Source organism: Mesocricetus auratus, unplaced genomic scaffold, assembly GCF_017639785.1.
Source record: "Mesocricetus auratus isolate SY011 unplaced genomic scaffold, BCM_Maur_2.0 Super-Scaffold_100013, whole genome shotgun sequence".
Lineage (NCBI taxonomy): Eukaryota > Metazoa > Chordata > Mammalia > Rodentia > Cricetidae > Mesocricetus > Mesocricetus auratus.
In genome coordinates, this window is record NW_024429196.1 from 6,194,186 (window position 1) to 6,217,584 (window position 23,399).

The following is a 23,399-nucleotide window of genomic DNA, read 5'->3' on the forward strand; positions in this document are numbered from 1 at the left end:
TTTTCCCCATGATTACCTTCTCTTGCCCCCCCATTGGTCCCTTCTTTCGTTCCTCTTTCTTTTTTCCCTCCATATATGTTTTTATTTAAATTAGAAACACGCATGCTTCACATGTCAATCCCAGCTCCCTCTCCCACCCCTCCTCCCTTGTCCCTTCACCAGCCCCCTCCCCCAGCCCAATCCCCACATCATTCCCCAGGGAGGGTGAGGCCCTCCTTGGGGGGATCTCCAGAGTCTGTCATTTCATCCAGGGCAGGACCTAGGCCCTTCCCCCTGTATCCAGGCTGAGAGAGCATCCCTCCATGTGGAATGGGCTCCCAAAGTTCATTTGTACGCCATGGTGAACACTGATCTACTACCCAATGTCCTAGTGATTTCTGAGGCCTCCTCACTGACACTACATTCATGGAGTCTGGATCAGTCCCCTGCTGGCCTCTCAGCCATTAGTCTAGGGTTCAAGAGCTCCCCCTTGTCCAGTCAGCTGTCTTTGTGGGTTTCACCAGCATGGTCTTGACCAGTTTGCTCATCACTCCTCCGTCTCTGTCACTGGGCTCCAGGGGTGCAGTTCAGTGTTTAGCTGTGGGTATCTGTCTTTGCTTCCATCATTCACTGGATGAAGGTTCTAGGATGGCATATAAGGTAGTCATCAACTTTATCATCAGGGAGGAGCTATTAATGTAGTCTCTCCGCTATTGCTTAGTTTGCCAGTTGGTGTTACCCTTGTAGATCTCTAGAGATCTCACTAGTGTCAGCTCTCTCCTCAAACCTATAATGACTCCATCTATTATGGTATCTCTCATCCTGCTCTCCTCTATTCTTACCCCGACTCAACCTTCCTGATCCACCATGTCTTCTTCTCCCCTCTTCTTATCCCCCTCTCCTTTTCCTGTTTCCTTATCTCCTCCCTCAGTGTTCCCAATCTGCTCAGGAGATCTTGCTTCTTTTCACTTCTCTGGGATATAATACATATCTCTTGGGAACCTCCCTGTTTCCCAGACTCACTGGCACTGGGACTGTAGGCTGGCACTCCCCTGATCCATGTCTAAAATCCATATATGAGTGAGTACATACCATGTTTGTCTTTTTGTGACTGGGTTACCTAACTCAGGATGGTTTCTTCTAGTGCCATCCATTTGCCTGCAAATTTCAAGATTCCATTGATTTTTTTTTACCGCTGAATAGTGTTCCATTGTGTAAATGTACCACATTTTCTCTATCCACTCTTCAGTTGTGGGGCATCTAGGTTTCTTCCAGGATCTAGCTATTACAAATAATGTTGCTATGAACATAGTGGAACAGACACCCTTGTTGTATGAATGTGCATCTTTTAGGTATATGCCTAAGAGTGGAATTCTGGGTCTTGTGGTAGACTGATTCCCATTTTCCTGAGGAATCTCCATACTGATTTCCATAGTGGCTGGTTTTTCAAGACAGGGTTTCTCTGTGGCTTTGGAGGCTGTCCTGGAACTAGCTCTTGTAGACGGGGCTGGTCTCCAAACTCCCAGATATCTGCCTGCCTCTGCCTCCCTGGGATTAAAGGCGTGTGCCACCCATGCCGGGCCATTTTAGTCTTCTTTATGACTAAATAAAACACACACTTTGTTATATAAGTGTAGGGGGAGTTTTTTGTTAAGACCACCAGCCAGTCAGCTCTGTCCTGCCAGCCAGCTACCAAATAACCACACAGAGACTTCTTATTAACTACAAATGCTCAGCCAATAGCTTAGGCTTGTTACTAACTAGCTCTACGTCTTAAATTAACCCAAATATATATATATATTTGGTTTTTTGAGACAGTGATTCTCTGTGACTTTGTGACTTTGGAGGCTGTCCTGGAAATCACTCTGTAGACCAGGCTGGCCTTGGACTCACAGAGATTTGCCTGCCTCTGCCTCCCAAGTGCTGAGACTAAAGGCATGCGCCACCACTGCCCGGCTTAAATTAACCCATATTTCTTATCTACGCTCTCCCATGTGATGGTGCCTTTTCTCAGCACAGCATGTTCATCTCCTGTTTCCTCTGTGTCTGGCTGATGACTCCCCATCACTCAGCCCTTCTTCCCAGCACTGTCTTTCTGTCCACAAGTCACGCCTAACCTCTACTTGCTTAGCTACTGTCCTGTCAGTTCTTCATTAACAATGAGAGCAACACACCTTCACATGTAAGTTTTATTACACATGCGCACATACACCCCACATTCATCTGTTGAGCATCTAAGCTGCTTCTTGTCCTAGCTGCTGAATGGTGCAGCAATAAGCAGGGTATGGCCGGGCGTTGGTGGCGCACGCCTTTAATCCCAGCACTCGGGAGGCAGAGGCAGGCGGATCTCTGTGAGTTCGAGACCAGCCTGGACTACCAAGCGAGTTCCAGGACAGCCTCCAAAGCCACAGAGAAACCCTGTCCTCGAAAAAAAAAAACAAAAACAAAAACAAAACAAAACAAAATAAGCAGGGTACGCATATCTCTGTGGGATGCCTACTTGGCCTTCTTCAGTTAGAATCCAGCAGTGATAAAACGGAGTCACACAGTCCAGGACAGCTTTGAGGAACAGCCACTAGTCATACTGCCCAGAATTCAGTTCCTATCTGGTTTGCTCCCTCTGCTGTCTCCTCCCTGACTGTCACTCTAGTGGGATGCTGCTGTGTAGATCTCTGAGGTGCTGGGATGGCAGCCTCCCTGATACCATTCTACCTCCTGCTTCCAACAACTTACTCAGAATGAACTTTGTCAGTCCAGAACTCACACTGCTCCACTGCATAGTAATCATAATAACCTTCAGCGGGGTCTCCAGTCACATATACAGGACAAGATGGGGCTTTTAATGCTTGGCTGCCTTTTCCCCTCTTCAAGTCCTCACCTCTCGTCACAAGCACACACACAGATACACACACAGATACACACACACACACACACACAGACACAGACACGCACACACATTCATTGGTCCTTTCACACGCATGTGCTGCTGCTCTTTCATATCCATTGGAGCTACATTCTTTGAATTCCTCTCACTTTTTCTTCCACTGAAGAAATGAATAGAGAGGCGGTTACTTAGACAGGGACAAACTAACAGACTTGGTAACAAAGATAAAGAGGAAGAGAAGCAAGAAGAAAGAAACAGATCAGTTGAGTCTACAAAGTTTAAAAACTTGTTACATTTAAAGAGACCCCCATTGAAAGCAATCCTGTGCCTTCTCGAGGAGCCGGCTCGGAACTCTAAGCATGCCTGGAGAACTGAAAGGAATCCAGACAGAGGTCAGCAAAACCAAAGGAACTTAAATGCAGCCTTACGGCTGTCCCTTTAAGAATTAATTTTTTTTTTTTAAATCTGGTGAAGCCCTGATAATGGAACACTCTCCAGTGATGAATGGGCCACAGGGCTGCACAAATATGTGGGCTTCACATTCCTGGAGGCTAAAGTCCTGCTGCTGTCAGGGAGCCAAAGACAAATCTCCAGAAAGCGCAGCCAGTTACGGCTGTGGGGGTGGGGCCAGAATGAGAATTCCATCCTTCAAACACACACATCTTGGAAAGAGTGGGGGAAATTTTGCATTCCAGAATATTTGAAAGTCAAAGTTTGGAAGCTTAATTAACATTCTGGAGAACAAATAAGCTGGAAAAACAAAAAAAGAGGGCTGAGTGGTAGAGTGTTTGCCTGGAATACACTTGGCCGTGGGTTCAATGCTCAGCACTGAAGTTGTCCTAAGCCTGGGGTGATGACAACTGGTCCTATGGAAACCAAGGAAGGACTCTATGAGGAAACTGGGTAGGAGTTTAAGAAGACAGACATCTGAATAATGTTAGAAATAATGATAATGGATGTTGCAAGGAAGAGAAGGTAAAGTTATAAGAGTAGAACTAAAGCCGGGAGGTAGTAGAGCACGCCTTTAATCCCAGCACTCTGGAGGCAGAGGCAGGCAGATCTCTGTGAGTTCGAGACCAGTCTGGTCTACAAGAGCTAGTTCCAGGTCAGCCTCCAAAGCCACAGAGAAATCCTGTCTCGGAAAAAAAAAAAAAAAGAGTAGAACTATGGGATTGGAGGAATGTTCAGAGATTAAGAGCCGCTATGGCTGGGCAGAAGTGGCGCATGCCTTTGAGCTTAGTTCTCACGAGGCAGAGGCCAGCCTGGTCTACAAATCAATTTCCAGGACAGCCAGGGCTACATAGAGAAACCCTGTTTGAAAAACAAAACAAAACAACAACAACAACAAAAAAGAACACCTGCTACCCTTGCAGAGGATCCAGATTTGGTTCCCATTACCCACATCAAGTGGCTCACAACTCCTATAACTCTAGTTCCAGGGGATCAAACACCCACTTCTGACCTCTGAAGGTGTTACATACATGTGACACATTTACTTATATACAAGCAAAACCCCCACGCACATAAATACGTTAAAAAAAAAAAGTAAAAATGTGAGAGGAGGCTAATTTGCCTCACCATAATAACAATTTCACCTCTGTGGCATCCCACAATTTTCATTTGATGTTTGTAAGTCTCAAATATGCAGCCCTGGCTGTCTGGAACTCACTCTGTAGACCAGGCTGGCCTTGAACTCAGAGATCCACCTGCCTCCTGAGTGCTGTGATCAAAACTGTGCTATCACTGCCAAGCTAGTTTGGTTATTTTAAGGTACCAAATGGTGAGACCCTGTTTCAAAAATAGTGATGATGATGATAAATGAACAGCAACAACAACAATAATAATAATAACAGACTGAAGCGCTTGGCTTGGACAGACTGAAGAGCATGCAGGAGGAAGCAGCCGCTTGGCTTGGAATTGGGAATTCACTGAGAGAGCAGCCTAATTAACAAACCTCACAGAAGCCCCCTTCTATGAGGTAAATGAGGCTGAATTTTTTGCTGTTGTTTTGTCTGACCCACCCCATCCCCAGAAAGGGGTTCTCTGTGTAGCCCTAGCTGTCCGGAACTCCGGGCTGTAGACCAGGTCTGCCTTGAACTCAGCAATCTACTTGCTTCTACCTCCCAAGGGCTGGCTACGGAGGCTGAACATTCTAATAATCACACTGGTTCCAGGAATTATCTTCATTTTGAATCTGATATCAAATAATATAAAGGAGAAGAAAAAACTGTAAGATTCTAGCTAACTGGTAGGGCATAGGAATGAGATGAATATGAAAGTCATGTGTGCTGGGTGTGTAGAAACTGTCATGTTAGTTGCAAATGTTAAAAGCTGTGGCAGTTTGAATGTAATTGGCCCCCATAAACTCAGGGAGTGACATTATTAGGAGGTGTGGCTTTGTTAGAGTAGGTACGGCCTTGTTGGAAGAAGTGTGTCACTGTGGAGGTGGGCTTTGAGGTTTCATATGCTCAAGCCACACCCAGTGTCTCAGGTCACTTCCTGTTGCCTGCTTATCAAGCTGTAACTCTTTCTCCACTCTCAGCTTCTTCTCCAGCACCATGCCTGCACGCTGCCATGGCCCACCATGATAAGGAACTGAACCTCTGAAACTGTAAGCCACCCAATTAAATGCTTTCAAGTGTTACCATGGTCATGTGTCTCTTCACAGCAATTAGAAACCCTAACTAAGGACCGAAATCATCTGTGACCCAAGGCAAAGGTGGAGTCTGAGCTAGGCAAGAACCAGGAAGAAAACAGAAAGGGTGGGGGGACTTAAAGTCAGTGGGCTGAAATTAGAGGCTCCAAAAGGACTCTTGAGCAGATAAGCATCCTTCATCAGAAACAGACCCATGGAGCACGTTGAAGATGGAACAGGAGTATTCACATACAGGAGACATTTGCAGCAGAGAATTCAAGAGTAAAGGGTAGGTGCTGTGCCTGCTGCGCAGCCTGTATCCAAGAATGTGCGGAGGGTGTCAGGATTGATGACACAGAGACCAGACAGCGGCTTCCAGAAGGCTCTCTTTTATTCCTACCCTGGCTAGTTATTCCTACCAGAGGTGGCAGTGGGTGGGTCAGAAAGAGGCAGTTAGTCTTTGGAAAAGGTCGAGGTCAGGGCGTTCCTGCAGGCAAGCCCTTTTCAGGAACTTACTGCCCTGGGAACTGTATTATTTTTAGTAAACATTGTCTTACAGCTGCCTGGTCCCAGGCTGATGGGGAAGTGGGTCTCTGGCCAAGGTTTGTTGTCCCCACAGGTAGGTTTCAGAACACAGTTTCTCTGGATAGCCACCTGTGTTTGTCAGAGAATCTGTGCCAGAGGTGGGCCTAGTACTGCACACCTGTAATCCCAGCACTTGGGAGATGGAGACAGGAGGATCAAGGTCAAGATCAAACTTGGCTAAATGGCAAATTTGAGACCAGCCTGGGCTACATAAGACTGCCAAAAAGAAAGAAATGAAAAAGAGAAAGGGAAACCAAGCTTTGTTTTGAAGTCAGTGACATGGCCATGAACTTTCTTCATAGGATTCTTCTGAGTTGATTCAAGATTTGGGCTGAAGCAAGGTTGGGGTGGGGGTTGAATCCAGGAGACTTGTTTTGTTTTAGACACAGTTTCATGGAGCCTATCTATATTTCCTTGACTTGCTTTTCTTTTTTTCTTTCTTTTTTTTGGTTTTTCAAGACAGGGTTTCTCTGTATCGTTTTGGAGGCTGTCCTGGAACTGGCTCTATAGACCAGGCTGGCCTCAAACTCACAGAGATCCTCCTGCCTCTGCCTCCCGAGTGCGACTTGCTCTTCTTTTGCTTATTTTTTTTATTTTGTTTGTTGAGGTAGACCTGAACTTCTGATCTGTCTCCTCCTCTGAAGTGCTGGGATTACAGGCAGGCATCATCAAACCTCGATTACTCCACAGATGCATCGTAAGGAGTTCTGGAGGGGCTGGTGAGATGGCTCAGTGGGTAAAAGCATGCCACCTAACCTGACAGCCTGAGTTTGACCCCACAACCCACATGGCAGAAGGGCAGAACCAAACCCTGCCAGTTGTGTTCTGACCACCCTTGTCACAAAGTTCAAGCACATAGACAGAAAATAAAAAAATGTAAAAGAGAAACTAGTAGCAACTGTGTGTGCGTGTGTGTGTGTGTGTGTGTGTGTGTTTTAGGAGAGCTAACGAGACAGCAGCACTGTGTTAAGCATATATAATGCTCTTTCAAAGTACCAGGTTCAGTTCCTAGCACCCACAATGGGCATTTCACAAGTGTCTGCTCCTGCCACCCTCTTCTGGCCTCTGAGGGCACATGCACTCCCATGCATAGCCTCCCCACACACACATAAAGACACATAATTAGATTTTAAAAAGAAACATATTTTTAAAAGGAGAAATAGGGAGACTGGGCAGAACTCCAGAGAATAAACATCTGGCCTTTTAGTGTCTTCAATGGTCTCAGCAGCAGAATAGCCTGCTGCTTCCGATCTGAGAAGCAGAGGACCCACCCCCTGCCCCCAGCTCTCCTTCAGGCCACTGGGGAACCTAAGAGATCTCCCTTACACTGCTGAGGAAGGGTACCTAGCCATTCCTGTGCTCCAACAAGGACAGGCTACCTTGAGGAGCCAGGGAACTCTGTAATCCGGTCAGGTAGAAAGTACGGGTAGCAAGTACTGTGGAATTAAATGTGCTGTACGGTGGATCGATGGTTTGGCAGTTAAGTATGCCTGGTGTTTGTTCTTACAGTCAACCTGAGTTTCATTCCCAGCACCCACACTAGGCAGCCCACAAGTCTTTGACTCTAGTTTCAAGGGATCAATACCCTTTTCTAATCTCTAATGCTCTCAGTACACATACCTACATAGATACAGACAGATTCACATGATTAAAAAAATAAGAATAAGCAGGGCGTTGGTGGTGCACGCCTTTAATCCCAGCACTCGGGAGGCAGAGGCAGGTGGATCTCTGTGAGTTCGAGGCCAGCCTGGTCTACAGAGCGAGTTCCAGAACAGCCTCCAAAACAATAGAGAGAAACCCTGTCTCAAAAAACCAAAATAAATAAACACTGTACGGTTTTTTTTTTGTTGTTGTTCTGTTTTATGACATAGAATCTAACGTAGCCCAGGCTGGCCTCAGACTCTTCTGTCTCTATTTTCTATGTTTTGGAATTGCAGGTATTAATATTCTGTAGGTCTGGAGTCCACATAGGGTCACAACCACTCAGTCCCACCATTGTGTGCCTGGCACAGAAAAACAAGGGTAACAATGTTATGCCTGTGTTCCATTAAAACTATTTACAGAAAAGTACGGAGGGCTAGTTATGGCCCTCAAGCAGTAGTTGACCAAACCCTGATATATCTGATAAAACTCTGTCCTGGATCTGGGTGTTGGTGCTATTTCATGCAAGATAAGATGGAACCTTCCATTCAGTACCCTATGCGTGTGTCACAGTGATGATGGTACCTTAAGCCTGGCTATAATTTGAGAGCAAAACTTTTAATCCCAGCACTCAGGAGGCAGAGGCAGTCGAGTCTCTGTGAGTTTGAGGCCAGCCTGATCTACAAGAGTTAGTTCCAGGACAGCCTCCAAAGCCACAGAGAAACCCTGTCTCAAAAAACAAACAAAAAAGACCCTGAAAACTGACCAGGGCAGTGCCTCATTAGGTGATGGCAACAGTGTGTCCACTCTTCGGGAATTGTGCCTTTCCCCAATCAGAAGGTGAAAAGGTCTCTTGTTCCAAACACCAAGTTCTTTGTGATAGCTGCAGAAATAAGACTTCTGAAGTGGAGGGAGAGAAGCCCCTACGGTCTTTGCTCTTGGCTGTGAACATCTTAGTTTCAAGGCCCACCACACAAAACACCTGAAGTCCCACGTGGGGGTACAACTGACAGCAGCACCAACTGCAGGTCTGTGGGGAGGAGGTGACATGGCAGGCATGCAGGACAGGTGGCACAGATTTGGGTGATTTCAGTGGCTGCTGCTGGAACTGAACTGTAGGAACGGGGACAGTCAGCATGGCTATGGCCTGGGTCAGTATGGCTGTCAGTGGGTACCTAATGAACTGATGACTCCAGCTAAGGAGTTTCCAGACAGCTGTCCTAAATGTAGACTAATTTCTTTAAGCTGCTTATCTGTGGGTAAGGACAAGCATAAACAAAAGAATTGTTAGCAGCATTAAAAATAGAATGGTAATAGACAGACAGACAGACAGACAGACACACACACACACACACACACACACACACACGCTGCAGAAGAGTGGAAAGGAAGGTCTTTAAAAGGTCTGTGTGCCTGTGCTTATCAATTCCCAGCTGCTATGAGATGAGAGCAACTCAATGTTCAGTGAAGACAATGGACGCTGAACTCCAGTTTCTTGTGCTTTGCACGTGAAGGAAGTATCCCCCCAGGCCCACAGGCTCATGAGCTGAACACTTAGCTGTTCTGGTGGTCCTCAGCTGGTGGTGATGGTCTGAGAGGTTGGAATCCCTGGAATGTGGAGCTTGGCTGCAGAGGCAGGGAGGGCCATAGGAATAGGCTTTGAGGGTTGTAGGCTGCCTCCAGTTCTAGCTCAATCTCTGTTTCCTGATCTACCAAGACATGGGCAAGCAGCCTCACACTCCTGCTGACACACAGCCTCTCTCATGCCTTCCTGGCCTTTGTAAACTCTACATTCCCAGTTGTGAGCTAAAAGAAATCCTCTTCCCTTAAGTTTCTTCTCATCAAGCAATTGGTTACAGCAGTGTGACCAAATTATTATTATTAACAAGTTATTAACAAATATAAGAATATATATACACAATAGAATACTATTCAACCTTTGGTAGTACATCTAAGAGGCAGAGAGAGGCAGAGACACACAGATCTCGGAGTTCCACAGCCAGCCAGGGCTATCACACAGAAAAACCCTTTCTCGGAAAGTGTGTGTGTGTCTGTGTATAATTCAGCCTTTTAAAGGAAGAAAATTCTGATATCATAGTAAACACACCTTGAAAACAGTACAAAGTGAAATCTGCTCCCCTCCATGATTTCCACCTGCATGAGAATTGAAAGTAGTCAAAAATCACAGAAACAAGCGGGGCGTTGGTGGCGCACACCTTTAATCCCAGCACTCGGGAGGCAGAGGCAGGCAGATCTTTGTGAGTTCGAGACCAGCCTGGTCTATAAGAGCTAGTTCCAGGACAGCCTCCAAAGACACAGAGAAACCCTGTCTCGAAAAACCAAAAAAAAAAAAACAAAAACAAAAACAAAAAACCCAACCAAACAAAAATCACAGAAACAAAGAGGAGAATGGTGATTGCTAGGGATGGGAGGCAGGTACATAGCTGTTGTTTGTAGGTGGTAGAATTTTGGTTCTGCTGAACAGGGAGGTACTGGGATTTGTTGTACCCCCAAGATGCATTTAGGGGATAATACTAGAGTTTGGAGTTTGGGGGAGGGAGAATTTTATATTAATTGGAATTTGTTACAGTAAGCAAGGGATAAAGCATCCAGACATCCTGGATTCCAAAACAACACTTTAATTTCCAGATTCTCCAAGAGGGAAAAATAAGTTAGGAAATGGGGTAACTCATGTTTGTAATCCCAGCTACGGAAAAGCCTGAGACAGGAGGATGGTGAGTTTGAGGCCAGCCTGGACTAGGTTGAGTTCCTGCAGAGGAGAAGAGAACAGGACGGAAGAAAATCAAGAGATGGCAATAGCAGAAGTAAACCCAGCTAGAGATAAGTCTGTGAGTGTGACTGAAAGCCCCTGTTAGGATCAAGAGGTTTAAGGAACAGATAATAGACATTTCAAAAGATGCAGAAGATTCACATTGGTGGGGACACTCCAAGCTTGCACCATAAGGGACAGAGACAGCAAATGAAAGAAGCCTCTGCATCAGTACAAACAAATAAGAAGAAAACAAAAGGGAAACAGGGACTTTCCTGTTTTTGTGATTTCTTTCCTGAGTCCTTTTTCTTTTCTATAAGAAACCAGTGATGTCATGCAGATGAGAAACTGATTTTTCTTTCTTTTCTGCCCCATTCCTTCATTCTTTCTGTCCTTCTTTCTTCCCCCTGCCTCCCTTCCCCCATTCCCCTCCTTCCTACACAGAGAAACCTTGTCTCCCTTCATATTTTCCTCTCCTGTCCCCTCCCTCCCTCCCTCCCTCCCTCCCTCCCTCCCTCCTTCCCTCCCTCCCTCCCTCCCTCCCTCCCTCCCTCCCTCCCTCCCTCCCTCCTTCTTTTCCCACATAGAATCTTACTATGTAGCCCTAGCTGCTCTGGGACTCATTCTTCACACAGGCTGACTTCAAACTTTTTTTTTTTTGACTTTTTTTTTTTTTTTTACTTCAAACTTTTAATCCTCCTGAGTCCTGAGTGCTTGGATTACATGAGTTACCACTTCCGACTTGCCCTGATTTGGGGAAAGATGTTTCCACTGGACATAGAATTATAAAATTCCATCTGGGCGATGGTGGAGTACACTTTTAATCTCAGCACTCGGGAGGCAGGGGCGAATGGGTCTCTGAGTTTCAGGTCAGCCTGGTCTACAAAACAGGTTTCAGGACAGCCAGGCAGGGCTACACAGAGAAACCTTGTCTTTTTTGTTTGTTTTGTTTTTCGAGACAGGGTTTCTCTGTGGCTTTGGAGGCTGTCCTGGAGCTAGCTCCAGCCAGCCAGGCTGGTGTCAAATTCACAGAGATCCTCCTGCATCTGTCTCCCGAGTGCTGGGATTAAAGGTGTGCACCACCACTGCCCAGCTAGAGAAACCCTGTCTTGAAAAACCAAAACTAAAACCAAAACCAAACAAACAAAAACAAAATCCAAACAAGCAAAACCCCAGATTTTTTTTGTTTTTGTTTGTTTTGTTTTTTTGAAACAGGGTTTCTCTTTGTAGCCTTAGCTGTCCTGAAACTCGCCCTGTAGACCAGGCTGGCCTTGAACTCACAGAGGTCCGCCTGCCTCTGCCTCCCTAGTGCTGGGACTAAAGATGTGCTGCACTATGACCGGCAACAACCCAGAATTCTAAAGTTTCTTTCTTTTAACACTTTTTCTTTAATTTTCCTATTTCCTCCATTGTTTCTGTGGAAAGTCACTGTTAGCATACATAGTTATATAAAATTATATTTTAAAAAATGGAACCTTAGAAGGGCGGTGGTGGTACATGCCTTTAATCCCAGCACTCTGGAGGCAGAGGCAGGCGGGACTCAGTCTGATCTATAAGAGCTAGTTCCAGGACAGCCACCAAAGCCACAGAGAAGCCCTGTCTCAGAAAAAAAAATAATAATGGAACCTTACTGTGTAGTATAGGCCAACCTGGAATTTGCTCTAACCCTGCTGCAGCTTCTTGAGTGTGGAGATGACAGGTATGCGTCACCTGTCTAGCCTCAGAGTTCCCTCTTTCAGTAGGACTTTAGTTTACATTGGGCCTCAGAACATTTGTAACATTGCGCTGCTGATTTAAATCCCATGGCCACCTGCTAGGGAGACCTGCAGTGTTTATATGAAAGTTTAATGCATACCAAACAACAAGGCATTGTTAAATAAAAGTGCAAGTTCCTGGGCCTCGTGACCCATTACATATGATTGAAGTTGCTTTCCATTCTCACATTCCCTGGCATCCAACAGAGTCTAACAGGAGCTCAACCTGTGGGTTTGGTATTACAGATACAAGTCTGCCTGAGCAAGCCAAGGACTCAGCTACAGATGCAGATGCCTGGAGATGACTTACGAACCTTGTAAAGTCAGTAACAGATGTTTTAATAACATACTTCGTGTAGATGGCCATCGCGTACACATCAGAAAACATTGTTCCCTGAAGCTAGAAAGAGCTGAGACATCTGGACACTTCCTTCCCACCCGGTCTTAGAGACATCTTTTAACATTTGCTTAAGATGCAGATTGGCTCATGAAGATGGAATGGTGGCAGGGCTGAGTTAGGCCACAGCTTCTGGGGAAATCTTCTATCTTAGTGTTTCTCACCAGGGTGAGAGGCCAAGAGTTACACAAACTCCCTGTAGGCAGATAGGGCGAGAGGCCGTGGCTAGGTAATAAAGGTGAATTTCCAAGATGGCTAGATTCTTCCTCAACCTACTGACTTACCTGGGAGCTTTTGTCTCCCACCAACAAGCCGCCTACTAATGGACTGGCTCAGTAAGTTCAAGGCTGGGTCAGGACACGGACCAATCCACATTCCTATCTGTCTTCAAACTGATCACCTCTAAAGTAGGGGGGAAACTCAAGGCTTTAAACCCCCAGGCCTTGAGAAGAGCCTAGAGTTCTCCCCGTGCTTTGCAGAGGGTCCCTTTCTCTGTATGTCTGCCGAGTTCATATCTCCTCACCGCCCAATACATGTCTTCCCTCTCTGTTGATTCCGCCTGTGGTATCTGAGATTTCTCTGCTACTTCCTGTTGCGCTTCAAATTTTTCCTGTCTTTGCTTTAACTGTCAGAGAAAATGAACCCATTTCAAGACCCCTAGACTGTTTTGGTAGTCTTTCCAAATAAATAAATAAAAGCAAAAAACGCCCCTTGAACACATGGTGCTGTCACAGCAGATTTCGCAACTTCCTTTTGAAACAAAGGGCACCCACCCAGCGTGTACTCACATGATGGCAGCTGCCAAAGCTTAGTGATACCCATGCTGTCACCAGCTCTCTCTAAGCAGCACCTCCTCCCTCACGGGGCTCTGCCCACTGCAGCTGCTCCTCCACCTGGTTCACACCCCACTCATTTGTCTCGGGCTGTGATTCACTTGTTTGTTTTTCCTGGGTCCATTCTGCAGCTTCTTGGATTTAGGAGTTGATGTCATCCCTCAGGGTTGAGAGTGAGGAAAAATCTCTCCTCGTTGCTTTCTTCTCTATTCTTCTCTCTCCTTCAGGAATTTTGGTCACTTCATTACGTTTCCTTGGGCAGGGAGCTGCGCACAGGAGTCAAGAGGACACATTTACTCTTTCTACCATGTGGATCCCATAATGAAACCCAGCATGCCAGGCTTGTTGGCAAGCATTTACCACTGAGTTGTCTCACTGCTCCCTGTTTTGTTTTTACTAGCTCCCCCACCTCAATTTGGAAACTTTGTTTTCTTTTAAATAATTTTGTTTTATTTTTATGAATGTTTTGTCTGAATGTCTGTCTGGGTACCTAATGCCCAGCCCATTTTCTATTTTCTTTATGCAATTTAATTCATCCTTTTTCTTCTGCTATATATAGTTTTCAGTTAAGATTATCTTTATTAATGCTGGGCAGTGGTAGTGCACGCCTTTAATCCCAGCACTCGGGAGGCAGAGGCAGGTGGATCTCTGTGAGTTCGAGGCCAACCTGGTCTACAGAGCGAGTTCCAGGACAGCCTCCAAAGCAATACAGAGAAACCCTGTCTCGAAAAACCAAAAAAAAAAAAAAAAAAAAAAAGACAAAGTCTGCTGGGCATGGTTACACAAATACCCATAACCCTAGCACTTATGAGGCAGACAGATCTCTGTTAGTTCAAGGCCTGGTCTATAGAGTGTTGTTGGTTGTTTTTACTCTTTATTCTTTTGGGGGGGCTGCCACCCATATCTTATTATTTACAAATGCCTAACTTTAGCTTGGCTTATTTCTTTTTTTTTTTTTTTTTTTTGGTTTTTCGAGACAGGGTTTCTCTGTGGCTTTGGAGCCTGTCCTGGAACTCGCTTGGTAGTCCAGGCTGGTCTCGAACTCACAGAGATCCACCTGCCTCTGCCTCCCGAGTGCTGGGATTAAAGGCGTGCGCCACCAACGCCCGGCTAGCTTGGCTTATTTCTAACCAGCTTTTCTTAAAATTATCCAGTCTACCTTTTGCCTCTGGGCTTTTATCTTTCTCTTACTTCCACATATCTTACTTTCACTCTTACTCCGTGTCTGGCTGTGTGGCTAAGTGGCTGTGTTGCCACTCCTAGCAACCTCCTCTCCTTGTTCTTGCTCCCCCCCCCCCAGATGTCTCCTCCTATTTATTCTTTCTGCCTGCCAGCCTCACCTATCTTTTCCTGCCAAGCTACTGCTATTCAGCTCTTTATTAGACCAATTGGGTGTTTTAGACAGGCAAAGTAACACAGCTTTACAGAGTTAAACAAATGCAATATAAAAGAACACAACACATCTTTGCATCATTAAAACAGATGTTCCACAGCACAAACAAAATATAACACATCTTAAGTAATATTCTGCAACAAAAGAGTGAGTTCCAGGCCAGCCAGAGCTGTTGCACAGAGAAACACTGTCTCAAAAAACCAACCAATCAAAAAAATAAATAAATACATAAGTAGAGACGGAGTCTCCCAGGTTGACCCAAAACTTGATATGTAGCTACAAGTGACCTTGAACTCCTGATACTCCGGTCTCTACCTCTCAAAGGCTAGGACTGTGTGTGTCACGAAACTCCAAATTTTCTTTCTTAAAGAAATCTCTACCAAGTATGGTGGCACATATCTGTAATCCCAGCACCTGGGAGGCTGAGACAGGATAATAGTGAGTTTGGGATTGGTCTCGGTAACATAGGAAGGGGAGAACTTATCACAAAACAAAGCAAAACAAATCCCCAAACCAGCTACATGAAACCCAAACTTACATAGAGCAACTCATGGGAACTGTGAGGATATCCTGTTTTCCTAATTTACTAGGGCTGCCTTCATGCAGGGTGTGTACGCCTGTGTGGGAGGGACCCTTCCAGGACCAGGGACTAGATAGAACACAGAATTCAGGTTTGAGTGTCATCACACAGTCCTGATTTACAATTCTCTTTTAATATTATATATACATTACTTATTTGTGCATGGGGGTTGGTGAGGTTGGTGATCAAAAGACAATTTGTGGAAATTGGTTCTTGACTTCTACCTAGTAGGCCCTAGGGATTGAACTTAGGTCATGAAATTTGGCAGTAACGTGCCTTTATCCACTGAGCCATCTCATTGACCCACAAAAAATTTATTTTATAATATTTCATTGGTAGTGGATATTGACACCATTATTATTACTATTACTATTATTATTGGTTTTTCAAGACAGGGTTTCTCTGTGTATTCCTGGCTGTCCTGGAATTCACTCTGTAGATCCACCTGCGTCTTCCCCTTGAGTACTGAGATCAAAGGTGTGCACCACCACCTCCCAGGCTTTGTTATTTCTTTACTATCTGCCTCGGTGACCTCCCTTCAGTCAGTTCCAGAGGGAAATCTGCAGAAGTCAGGGATGGGTGCCCGAGACGCCTAGAGGAATGCAGAGGGAAACCAAGGGGTTAATATTTAGTGTGTGACACTGACATGAGATTTCACACAGGCTATCCTCTCACAACATAGGCGTGGTCAAGACCAAGACCTTTTCAGATTCCTTCAGCTTCCACTCAGCATACCTAGATGTGCTCAGCATATCTAGATTTGGAGATTCAAAGGGCCAAGGGCATCTTGCAGTCTGGTGAAGGAGAAGGAGGACTTACGGAAAGCCTGCTTTTAGGGCTTGGGAATTGAGGGGAAAAGAGAGAGCAATGAATGGATAGGGTGGTACTGTCTTCTGATAGGCCCTCCAGCCAATCTTGTCAAGGCCACACCAGATTTCCAGATTTAAATGAAATAGAATCTCAAGGCCCATTAGAGGTGGCTTGAGTCTTTTTTTGTGGATATCCTGGTTCAGAAGTGGCTAGTGAAGAATTGAGGAGGCGTGTATTCCCGAAGGGAGTGTGCAGCATGTGGCCCAGGGAAAACTGCTTGGTTTCATGTGGACTTGAGACAGGAAAGGGGCTGCCAGCAGAGCACTAGGGAAACCAGATGCAATCAGGAGGGCATGTGTGCTGACCTGGAGGCCCGAGGAAGGAGGGCAAGTCCATGGTCAAGAGCAGGCCTTTCCTTGTGGCTACATGGCCACGGCCAGCCACACTCTCTGCTGTAGAGATCAACAGGGAAAGGTTGGGATGAAATTGGAGGCTGTTTCTGTCCATTCAGATGAAGGCTTGTGAAGAGGATTCTTTGTTAGTACACGACACAGAGCTCCATATTAGGCAAAGTTGGTGTCATCCTGGCCAGACAACAGGGGCCAGTGAGGAGAAGTTACAGAAAAGAGAAGCGCTGTCTGTGCTTCGCGTGCCCATGAAATGCACAGGCCCGCTGTCCGTGTGAGAGAACTCTTTTAAAGCCATATTGGGTGAAGTCAGGTGCGGTGGCACATGCCCGTTGTCCCAGCACTAGGGAGGCACAGACAGAAGGCATCCTGTGAGTTTGAGGCCAGCCTGGGCTATAACTGTGAGTTCCAGGAAAGCCTGGGAGACTCTATTACAAAACAAAACAAAACTTCAAGGGATATTTGTCTTCTAACCAATTAAGTAAACACTGAAAACATGTGATTCACACTCATTTTTAATGTGACTCACAGGATACAGGGCACACGCATGACCCAAGGCAATATGGCATGAGTATAACAGCAAATCCCAGCTTTAAGAATCCTGAGCTGGTTCCAACAACAGTGAAGACAGGCTGCTTCACCCCCAAAACTCTGCTCTTGAGAAAAGAGCAGACAGCTGTTCCTCCCACAGCTCTTCCCAGAACTGTCAGACTTGAAATATTCATTGGGACATTTCAGTAAATGAGTCCTTCGCAGGTTCGTAGGCATCCATTGGGCAGGACAGGACTAAATAGGGCCAGGCTTTCTTTCATTTCCAGTTAAAACTATTTACAAATTCTCTGGGCTGGGGATGTAGCTCTGTAGTAGAGCACTTGCCCAATGTTTAACACCCTGGGATAGATCTCTATCACCATAAAAAACAAACAAGCAAAGATTGCTTAGTGGTTAAGAGTGCTTCTTGCTCTTTCAGAGGGCAGAGTTCGGTTCTCAGCACCATGTCCAGCTGCTCACGATTGTCTGTGTGTGACTCTAGCTAGTTTCAGGGGATCTGACTCCCTGTTATGGCCACACACAAGGCATAAACACCCTCGAATACACATTAAAACAACAACAACAAAATCCCACTTTTGGAGGACAGGCAGTTCAAGACAGTTTCTTTCTGTAGATTCTGGTGTCCTGGAACTCACTCTGTAGACCAGGCTGGCCTAGAACTCGGAGATAGCCTGTCTCTGCCTCCCAAGTGCTGAGATTAAAGACATGGGCCACCACTGCCTGGCAAAGAAACAAAATAAACAAACAACTAAATTGTTATCACAAACCTTCTGGGTTGAAGCACAAGGAGCTGGACATAGAGCCACCCCAGGGCCATTGCTACAGGGAGCATTCCTTTCGTTAACCTTAATGCCATGCATAAAGCAAACTGCCTCTGTCTTTCTAGCTTTCACCCAGGCTGGAAAGGCCCTAAACGTATGTTGCTTGTTCTTGTCGAACACATGAGCAGTTATATTCCTGGTGCTGTAATAGATGCCACAAAGAGATAATGATCTTGCACACAAGGACACCAGACATGGAATGTCCAATGAAGGGATTGTCACTAAGTATCTCTTCCAATCACTCCAACACTTGGCTTCTTCAATCACTCATCCTGGAGGCACACATGACATAGACAAATGTGTCACTGATAACAAGAACCAGTCTCCTCTCTAGTCTCTGTCTTCTTGTCTGGACTGATCTGAGTACTTGCAAATACTGGTTGGTTCCTTTGAGTTTTCTTGGTGTTGACCTACAAAGTCCCAGGCTGTCCCTGTTTCCTTGTGTCACAGAGACTTTCCAAGTCTGCTCATCCTTTGGACTTCATCAGACTCTGAAAAGCCCTGTCCCTGGAACCTCCCTGTGGTTTCCCAGGGACTTTGTGGAAAGAGAAAACACAAAGTCATCACCAAACATTTCTTGCCTCGGTGATCCCTCGTTAATCCAACCTGTGTTCTGGGTACTAAGGCCTCTTTCCCGGTGGTCCACTGCCTGTGGCGCCCCGCCAGTCTCTTGTGGTTTGTAGATTCAGTTCCTCACACACTGGATATAGAAACTGGAAGGTGGATCCTCAGTTCAGCCTTGACCTTTACCTTATCATTCGTAGTCACAGGCAATCAAACTGGGAAACAAACAACTAGCTTCCTGCTTTCCCTCTGTTCTTTCGACAAAAAACTCAGATCATCACCCCTGTAACCATAAAATGTGTGGGGACACCCCATTCCAGCAAGCTAGCTGGAGAGTTCTGAGGCAAGTCATCACTGACTCTGTCAATCAACACACTCCCCTCAGGTGCTTGTGCGATGGCTAAAGTTGTGTTTTAAGCTTAAATTTCTGTGTTTTGTTTTATAGATCTCTATAAATGCCTCTAACCTGTAAACTCCCCTTGCCCAAGGACAGATAACTTCCTGGAATGTTGGAGGCTGTTGTTCATGTAAGATAACAAGTCAGGTGTTTTTGCTTCTGTAAACAAGCTTGGTTGCCCCAACTGCACAAGATGTGCTTGATCACCCTTGATCACGGTAGGTGGGAGGTATATAGGCCAGAAGTATGTCAGGATATATGCTTGCCCCTCATTGAACAAAGGTGGGAAATTCAAGGCTTTAGGGGTTTTGCCTTTATAATGTAATTAGCCTCTGGCTAATGTAATTCATCCTGGGCTACCTAGGAAATTCTAGACTGGGCTAGAGCTATGTATCATGACTCTCTGTCAAAAACAAAATAGAATAAATAGAAAGGGATGAAAGATTAAATGGCTTGCTCAGAGAACTCCCTGATGGAAACATGCTTGTCCATCTTCATGAAAAGCTTTAAAACAGAAACGGGAAGAGCTACCCAGGGCAAGGTCTGAAGGAGATCCAAGGAGCTTCCCTGCCCTCTCAAGGTGCCACCCTCCAGGAACTGGCACATGACCTGCAAACTGCTGTGGAGCTCTCTGAACCCTGACCCCTGGGTTTCTGTGGAAACATCAGTACATACATCAAGAAGGTAGCCTGGGAGGGGAGCCAAGCAAGGCTGTCTGCCCCAGCATTCCCCCGCCAGCTGAGACAGGCTGTCTAAGATGCCTTTGGGAAAGGGAGGCAGAGGATTTGTTTGTGGCCAGCTCCAACACTACTAGCAACCTGCCTCAGAAAGAGAAATTCTAGTTTCTATGGTCTATCTTGGAGACACCCAATGTTTTGCTGCTGAAGAAAGGAATAAGATGTTTTGTCTCATATAAACCATGCTGGTTAGGTTTTGCCAATTTGACACAAACTAGATCGCCTAGCAAGAGGGTCCTTCAATTGAAGATTTGCCTTCATCTGATTGGTCTGTGGGCCATTTTCTTGATTGCTGAATGATGGTGGAGAGCCTACCCCACTGTGGATGGTACCAGTGCTGGGCAGATGGTTCTGAGTTGTGCAAGAAAGAAAGCTGGAAAAGCCCAGGGAAGCAAGCCAGTAAGCAGCACTCTCCTGTGGCTTCTACTTCAGTTCCTGCCTCCAGTTTCTTGGCCTTGGCTTCCCTCAGTGATATGGACTGTGACCTGGAAGTGTAAACCAAATAAACCCTTTCCTCTGCAAGTTGGTTTTGGTAATAATGTTTTATCACGGAACAGAAGCTTAAGTAGAACAGACCCAATGTCTAAGACTTATTATTTGTCACTGGGACTACAAAACTCTACTCCCTGACCTTGGTGACAGTCCAGTCACTGACAACTGGTATACCAAATGACTGCCTAACAACACACTCTTGGGTGGAGGTGTGGGCAGTTCATAGCAGTTTCTGACCTCTGTGGTTAAAAATTCTTCCAGTGCTGCTGATTTCAAGCTACTGATAGCATGTCGTTAAGCAGGGAAGAGATATGCAGTGAAGTCCCCATGAGCTGGCCCTGTGTACCTCTGCCTACACTGAGTAGAGAGTTTAGAGCTTGATGCCTTGATGTGAAAGCCAGTTTTCAGACACATTTGCTGAGCTCAGTGCTAGTTGATTCTCTGCAGAGATGAAGGGGACTAATGTTCACAGGGTAGTAAATCTCTGTCCAGCTTTCCTAAACTCCACAAGAGAAGGTAGGAAGGTAGACAGTGGTTTTTCACATGAGGCAGAGTGGGGAAGGACTTTGGTTCTGGGTACCTGATGGCAAGGAATAGCACTGGATAGAGAGCCAGAGGCTGAGATCACCCACTGAGTCTCCATTCAAAAAATGGAAGAATCAGTCTTAGGCCAGCTGTAAGCTTTTATAATCCAAAGTCTACAAAAACCACAGAAACTACACTGGAATGAATTCAAGTTTTCATAAAATTATAATACTAAGGATTGAGATGTAGCTCAATTGGTAGATGCTTGCCTAGATGCATAAGGCCCTGGGTTTGATACCCAAGCCCCTCGTAAGATGGGCACGGTGTTATATGCCTGTCTGCAATCAAAGCACCTGGAAGGCAGAGGCAGGAGGAGCAAGGGTTTAGGGTCTATGTGAACCATGCAGTAAGATCCTATCTCAAAATTAAAATGATAATTTTTGTTTGTTTTTTGTTGTTGTTTTTTTTTTTGTTTTTACGAGACAGGGTTTCTCTGTATTGTTTTGGAGGCTGTTGGTCCAGCCTGGCCTCGAACTCACAGAGATCTGCCTGCCTCTGCCTCCCGAGTGCTGGGATTAAAGGTGTGCGCCACCAACGCCCGGCTGATAATTTTTATGTTTTTGAGACATAGTCCAGGTTGGCCCTGAATTTATTATGTAGCAGAGTCAGGCTATCACCAAACTCCTGGTCCTCTGGCCTGTATCTTGCAAATGCTGGGACTGCAGGTACACTCCACTTCATCTGGTTCAAAGTGGTGTATTTTGAATTATGAATAATTTAATATAATAAGAGCATATTAAGAGAAGAAGCATGAAAGCATTTGGCAGAAATGCGTGAGTGTTCTTGGAACTTTGCAGGGTAGAGCTTGGAAGGTGAGGCCAACATTTAATGAATCTGTATGTGTTCTTGTTGGCTCTGGGAACTTAGAAGGAAGCTCTCAGGAGAGGCTTCTTCTGTCAGGTGACTAGACATGAGTTGTGAATTCTTGCAATTGTACCCAGGCTAAGATTAGGTTTAATGAATTTTTAAAATATCATTTCTCTTTGATTAGAATACATGAAAAAGCCAGGCGGTGGTGGCACATGCCTTTAATCCCAGCACTCGAGGGGCAGAGGCAGGAAGGAGGGTCTTTGTGAGTTTGAGACCAGACTGGTCTACAAGAGCTAGTTCCAGGACAGACTCCAAAGCCACGGAGAAACCTTGTCTAGGAAAAAAAACAAAACAAAGCCTTAAAAAGTAGATTCAAAGATGTGCCAAAGTCAGAGATCCTTACCTCCATACCCTGCTTTAAATGACAAGACTGGACACCCTTGTCTGCTGTGTAATTTCACAGAGTCCAGGTGGATCATCCTATCCTGCCCACAGCTCACAAGCAGCTTGCAAGCCCACCGCCAACCCCCCTCCCCAAGAGCTGGCGGGCAGGTACACCCAGGCAGCCTGGCTTCTGAGTGGAACTATGGGAGGGACCTTTGCTTGTTTGTTTTTTAAATGATATTATTTTGGCTAGCACACAGAATAATGGGCTTCATTATAGCTTTTTCAATCATAGGCTGTTCTCACTTCTCCCTGACAGTGCTCATCATTGTACCCTGCCAGCCTGGCCTCCGAGGTGATGTCCTTCCCCTACAGGGTGCTCTCTACTGCTTTATACATATACTATTCCATCACCCCACCCAGATCTGTTCCTCTTCTCAGGTTTTCTGGAGTGGTCCCTCTTGTAACAGGGTACTGGATTGTTCCTCCTCCTCCTCCTCCTCCTCCTCCTCCTCCTCCTCCTCTTCCTCCTCCTTATCCTTTTTGTAAGTAGCACTAACCCTGTCCTGAATTTTGCTGTTCACTATATTGAGAACTGAGCCAAGATACTGGGGAGTGGGAAACATCCCAGAAAAGCAATGGATATATCGAGTTGATCTCAGCACCTGCAGGTTCAACCACCACATACAGATGAAAAACAGCTGAGAAAAAAAGCAAACCAATAGGATTAAAACCACAAGAGGAAAAACTACAGATTCTTTTTTTAGCTTTTTATTTTATTTTGTTTTGTTTTGAGACATGACCTCACTATGTAGTCCTGGAGCCCTGGAACTCACTATGTAAACCAAGTTCTCAAACTCATAGAAATCTATCTGCCTCTGCCTCCCTATTTCTGGGATTAAAGGCATATGCCACAATTCCCAGCCTATTAAAAATTAAAAATAACATGTTTGAAAGACTATTTTTGTTATTCTCTTTTTTTTTCAAGACATGGTTTCTCTGTGTAATAGCCCTGGCTGTCCTGGACAGCCAGGCTGGCCTCAGACTCACGGATATCTGCCTGCCTCTGCCTACAAAGTGCTGGGATTAAAGGTGTGCATCCTGCCAGGCATTGTTGGCTCACACTTTTAATCCCAGCATTTGGGAGGCAGATGCAGGGGGATCTCTGTGATTTTGAGGCCAGCCTGGTCTACAGAGCAGTTCCAGGACAACCTCCAAAGCAATACAGAGAAACCCTCTCTCAAAAAAAAAAAAAAAAAGGTGTGTATTACCACTGCCTGGCTTATTTTTGTTATTCTTAATTATATGTGTGCACGTATGTCTGTGTGTGGTGGATGTGTGCATGTTAGTGTGTGGGGTACCCTCAGAGGCCAGAACAGGGCATCAGAA

The 23,399-nt window shown here is 45.5% G+C and overlaps 1 long non-coding RNA gene across 1 annotated transcript in view; it reads right to left on the minus strand.

The window, feature by feature from the left end:
- Positions 1 to 564: 564 nt before the first annotated feature.
- The window catches only part of LOC106021872, a 32,085-nt gene continuing 9,250 nt past the window's right edge, over positions 565 to 23,399 (minus strand). Inside the window, exons 2-3 of the long non-coding RNA XR_005880657.1 lie at positions 13,434 to 13,744; positions 565 to 622 (exon numbers count right to left, since the gene is read on the minus strand). This is a non-coding gene — a long non-coding RNA (uncharacterized LOC106021872). The remainder of the gene's footprint in view (positions 623 to 13,433; positions 13,745 to 23,399) is intronic.